The following is a 6,123-nucleotide window of genomic DNA, read 5'->3' on the forward strand; positions in this document are numbered from 1 at the left end:
TGGCTAACACACTGTTCTAATAGAAACATCCACAAAGCCTTGTTATATAAATTGTAAAAAATAACCACAACAACTAAAAAAGAGAAAGTAATTGATACGGTGTTTAGGGTGGGGAGGAAATGCAGTGAGTACTGACTCACGCTATTCCAAAGGGCACAGTTTGAACAGAATGAAGTCAAGAGGACGGGCGACATCTCCATTGAGAAGCGCTTTATGGATACTGCTTCTTGCAATCAGATTGGTGATAAGAATTGAGAAGTAGAGAATTGAAGGCTAAGAGCAGGTACATTTACCTAGTGGACATGACAGCAAAGAATGCCTTTAAGTTCCTTAAAAACAAAGCAACAGCAATAACAGCAGCAGTGATAATACCAATTTTGTGAGGGATCTCTTTGTGCAATGTTGTAAATATGTTCCATGCATCATTTCACTTAATCCTTACAACTCTCTGAAGGACATACTATCAATTTCCCCATTTTTCCTGAAGATAAAAGTGAAGCACAGAGAAATGAAATTAATGGATGGAGTGCTACTTAGTGAACAGTAGAAAAACACATTGAAATTAAGCGTTCTGACACTATTGCTCACAGTTTGTAACCTATGTGATTCTTAATTACATTAGAAACATAGCAATATTTTTGTACTTTCTGGATTGTAGGGACACCAAGTCATTCCCTCTATTAGTGAGTGGCATAACTTTAAGGATGAGATTTCCCAGCCAGAAAAGAGTATGAGGGCCCTAGATAACTAGATAAGCTTAAATTTATTCTGTCAACATCATTTATCAAATATTTATTTTTGTGCCTTATTTGGAAATAAGGATTTTGCAGGTGTAGTTATGATGATGTTATACTGGGTTAAGGTGGGTCATAATACAATGACCAGTGGTCCTTACAGAAAGAAATCAGAGACATGGACATATACAGAGGGAAGATAGCCATGTGGAAACAGAGGCAAAATTTGTGTGATACAGCTTCAAGCCTAGCAATGCCAAGGATGGCCACCAGAAGCTAGGAAGAAGCAAAACCAAGACATGCTGCTAATTTTGGAAGTAGGGGCCCAGAAAGCAGGGCTTTTCTGAGCCTTGTCTTTCAAAATGGTCACATGGTTTAGGAGACCACCATGCCTCCTAGCCCCACCCATGACTGAAAACAAATGGACACCCTTCATTTAGAGGCTCTCTAAATCATTATGCAAATAACATAATTCATTAAAATTAAAATTTTATATAGAAATTAGAATGTGAGCTGGTTATCACATTTGTTTTTTTTTTGAATATGTGAATTAAAGATTTGATTGAATATTCTACTCTTGCAGGCTGGGTTCAAAATCAAAAAATGATTTTTTTTCCTGTAGAAATTATGTTCCTTTCTCACCTCACTCCCCTTCATAAAATAGTGATTAGAAAAATCCAAGATCAAATTAAAGGCCAGTGTTCAAAGAGTTAATAGGTTTGACTCAGAATATATCGTGAATCAAAAATAATCTTTTAACTGGTGTAAATGACTCATCAAGAAGAAAAATGTAGTTTAATAAATGTGTCTCCCTATTTAAGTTAAAATATTTGAGCCAAAATTAGCAGCACTACTTGTTCTTTTTCTACATCTTAGCATGGAATAAACCACAGGTGAGATAAGTTTCCTTTGTCTGATTTAATTGCTTTTGGGGAGGTAGACCAGAGTAAAGCTACCCAACTCTAACAGGCAAGAGTGTAGAGATAAGAGTGAAAGAACCATAAAAGCTGGGAATTAACATTGATTCAGTAAACCACTTGCAGTCTCAAGGATACTTTGAGATATATTTTTACCCTTGCAACTTCCCTTTAGGAATAAACTAAGCAACTAAAAATGGATACCGACCCATCATACTCTTAATACAAATAAGTTCATTAACATCATCTTTGTTGCCAGCAACTTTTTCTTAGAAAACTATTCCTAGATTATGAGGATATTATTCTCTGAAACCAAGGGAGGGAAGGGAAATTTGTGCTATTTTAGTTTGTTTTGCTTTCTTCACATCTAATAAATGGGGTTATGTGTGTGTGCATGTGTGTGAGTGTGTGTGTATGCACACTTAATTGCTTTAATGATTTGAAAGGAAAAGGAGTATTAGAAGAGGTTATCTGAAAATTCAGTTAGCCCAGAAAAAAATTGTCTAACCACTTGAACAGGAGAAGAGAATGAGGAAAACCTTCAACTAGAAAATATTCACTGAGTGCTTTCCAAGGGCCAGACCCTATATGATTATCTAGATACACAAGGCTGAAGAAGACATAGTTCCTGTCTTCAAGGAACTCAGGACAAGGAAATGTAGGCAGAAGCAAAACATTTAAGATTAGTATGCATGATCTTAAGTAGTCAGGGTAAGAAGTAACATGGATCTGGGAAGACGAGATGTGGGAAAAATAGATTGGAGACAATTTGTACAGTGACTTGATTGTGAGACCTAGAAGTTAATGTGCTCTCTCTCTCTCAATCCCTCTTTTATCTATAGTCAAAGAAGAAACAAGTTAAAAAAGCTATATTACAAGATTTTTTTTTTACTTTTCATCTGTATATTTTTCATCTGTGTTCATGTTTCCCAAAATTTGTATGTTGAAGACCTAACCCTTATTATGATGGTACTTTGAGGTGGAGCCTCTGGGAAGTGATTAGGTCATGAGGGTGGAGCCTTTAGGAATGAGATTAATGCCCTTATAAAAAAGGCTCGCGAGAGCTTTCTTGGCCCTTCCTCCATGTGAGGTTACAAGGAAAATACGACCTTTAGGAAGTGGGTTCTCACATGACACCAAATCTGCCAGCACCACAATCTTGACTTCCCAGCCTCCATCACTATGAGAAATAAACATTTGTTGCTTATAAGCCACACAGTTGACAATATTCTTGTTACAGAAGCCCGAAGGGACAAAGACAATCTGAAAAATTGCATAGAGGAAAGGAACTTTATAAATATTCTGAAACAGATAATTTCATTACTCTTACACATTGACACAGACTTTTTTTAGTGGAAAGGGTTCATCTTCAGTTGTGGTTTTTGTTTTCTGATCTTTAGAAGTGCTTCAAGGCTTGCTGTCTTCTACTCTTTTTAACTTTATTTTAGGGTTTGAGTGAGAAAATTCTGAACTGTGAGCGATAATGAGAAATTTGGCCTATGCAGACATGCTCTGTGAGGGTGCTGGGTCTCTGTGGCTTGCATATGTTTCACTGGTGGTGGGTGAGTCAACAGAGTGGGACTGAAGGCTGTGATGTGGTCCCCAAACTAGGGTATACATGGGCAGTGGCTCTTTCCTTAGCAAGCAGCCAGCTCTGGGAGTTTTCTTTCCACAGTGAGATTTCAATGTGTAAAAACACCACACAAAGCCTACGCAACAGTCACAACCCTGCAAATCTAGATTTTCCCATGCCTCTTGTAATTTTCAGATTAAGTCCCACGTTGACCTACACTGGCCAGCAGGGGACACACTCCTTGGAGACAGAGACTGGGCATGAGTACCAGGCAAATTAGGAAGATTTGTGTTTGGATGTTTGGTTATTTGCATCATTTTCCTTCTATTTCTTAACATTGTAAAATAACAATACCTACTACATTTTTACTGCGGCTGTGGTCATAAATGAAGATTTGCTGGGCATTTTTATTCCTAAGCAAAAAGGCAAAGTAGGTGGGGCAGCTTAGATCAGTGTTTCTCAAAGTACTCAAGGAGAATAACTGAGTTTTTTTTTGTTTTATTGTGCTTTTTTTTCTTTTAAATTTCTAACACATCAAAGACCATAAGTTTGTAAAATCCAATAAATTTACTAGAAAATGAAATAAAAGACACGCAAAATATAAGTCCCTGATTTTTATTATTAGATTTAGCAGACATATTTTTTTTTCTGTCAAGCTGCTACAACAGGTTTCTAAATGTTTGCAATTTCTGTGCTCTTCACATTTTGTACAAAGGTTCTGGTCAGTGGACCACACTTGGAGTAGCACGGGCTTAAAGGATTCTGAAAGCAATCAGAAAATCTCACAGCAAATGATACAGTTAAAAACAAAAAATCTATCTATAACACTTTGCTTAGGACTGCTATTGTTTCTCTGCATTAACCCAAGTTGCTTTCTGATTTATCTCAAAGTAGAGAAATAGTCCTTTAAGCACTAAAGTGGTAGCTGTTGGTGGAATTCAGAACTGACAAGCTATTTGTACTTTTGTGTGTGTTTGTGAATGTGTGTGTATGTGCATGAGCACTCAGGAGTGTACTGAACACAGCCCATAATCTGCAGGAAAATTGGGATCTTCAAGAAATTTTCAAAAGTAGCATCAAAAGGAAATATATACTCTGAAACGTTGGCAATTACATCTAGTTGTTTTCAAATTCATCTCTGTAAATGTACAAATATAAAATGGAAGTCATCTTGGGGAGTTTTACTGAGTGATATTACTTCATCTTTAGAGTTCTTTATTTTCTCTTCTGCCTTGTTCAGCAGCCAGCCTTTCCCTCCATAAATCCTTTCCTCTGCCTCTTTCAAGTTCATATTTCTTCTTATTGAATGATGACAAAGAGATTGATCGTCATTTCAATCTCCATTTTTCCCTCCTTTCAAAACAATAAACTCTTGTTGTTGTTGTTTTCTGAACAAATGACTACCCAGAATAACAACTCTACTCCCAAATGTCACTTGCAGTCAAGTGCAATCTTGAGACTAACTGTAGACAGTGGGATGTGAGCAGAAGTGTTAGAGCCAGGTTCTGGGAAGCATACTTAAAAGACCACTGGCAATCACACTTTGCTCTACTTTCTTCATTGTCTCTACCTGATTTCTGGTGGGAATGAGGAGCTCCATCCATCTTGGGTTATACTATGGTTCTGGAAGTAGGCATTACACTTGGTAGAGTTAGATAGCACAAGGGTCTCTAACATCCCAAAATACCATCCCATCTCCATACCATTTCTGACAGATTTTCCCTGAAATTCTTGACCTTGGAAGAAAGCCAAATCCTGCCTTGTTTAATCAGCTATTACTTAGAATCAAGCCTTATCCTTACTGATAGGAGTGCTAACAATGGAAACATATTACATTTCCCTGCATTCCACTACGGTAGCCATTCATGTAGTTATTTAAATTTTAGTTAACTTAAATGAATAAAATTTAAAATACAGTTCCTCAATCACCCTAACCACATTTTATGAGCTCAGTAGCCACACGTAGCTAGCGGCTATTCTATTGGACAGTGCAGAAATGGTGGAAATTTCCCTCTTCACAGAAATTTCTTTTGGACAGTGCAGATTTAGAGGGCAAGACCTAGCTTAATCTTCTTTGCAACCAGATAGATATTTACTAAAAGTTTTTTATTTTTATATCTTTAAAATTACCTATGTATTGAGTCACTGAGATAAATAAATATGTGAGAATAATAAAAAATATGTAGTAAATTTGGAGATAATTAAGTGTTTGAAAACAATCACAGGAAACACAAGACTGTTCTGGGGAGAGATGGGGGTAAATTTCAGGGGTTCTTCCAGGGTCTGGAATAAATCATTCTGAGCTCTTCCACTCCACCCTACCACCACACAATTTTCACCCTGAGAATTTCAGATGAAAGTGGACATCAAATGTGCCCAAAGGGAAAAGAAAGAAGGGAAGTGGAGTTGAGACACAGAAGTTAAGCTATATATCTTGATCAGCTTTTGGTTAGTAAAATAAGGTTGCAAACTGTACTTCAGCTGTCTTTGGGATAGTGGGAGACATAAGAACCGATTTTATTTATAGTATTCTCATTTCCTTTCTCTTTTATTTTTCTCTTTTCGTTTTATTTGAAGTCACGTGCCTTATTTTCTACATAGTGCTTGGAGCACCTGGGTATTACAGCATGCTAAGACCTCCAAAAGTTTGACTATGATGAATTTTCCCTATGCAAGAGTGTGAGAAAGACATTTTCACAAAGAGGAAATGTAGTATAATAACAGAAAGGTTAGAAACTCTTTGTTAAAAGTCATCAGCTGGCAACACTTTGTTTTTGGTTTTCCCCCATAAAAAATGTCCAGGTTACTGCTCCTTTATTCATATTGAATAGACTTTCTGTTTTTTAATTTGCAAGTATATTCCTTCCCATAAGGCCTGAGTTGAAAAAAATGTTTTCAA

Source organism: Balaenoptera borealis, assembly GCF_965194805.1.
Source record: "Balaenoptera borealis genome assembly, chromosome: 3".
Lineage (NCBI taxonomy): Eukaryota > Metazoa > Chordata > Mammalia > Artiodactyla > Balaenopteridae > Balaenoptera > Balaenoptera borealis.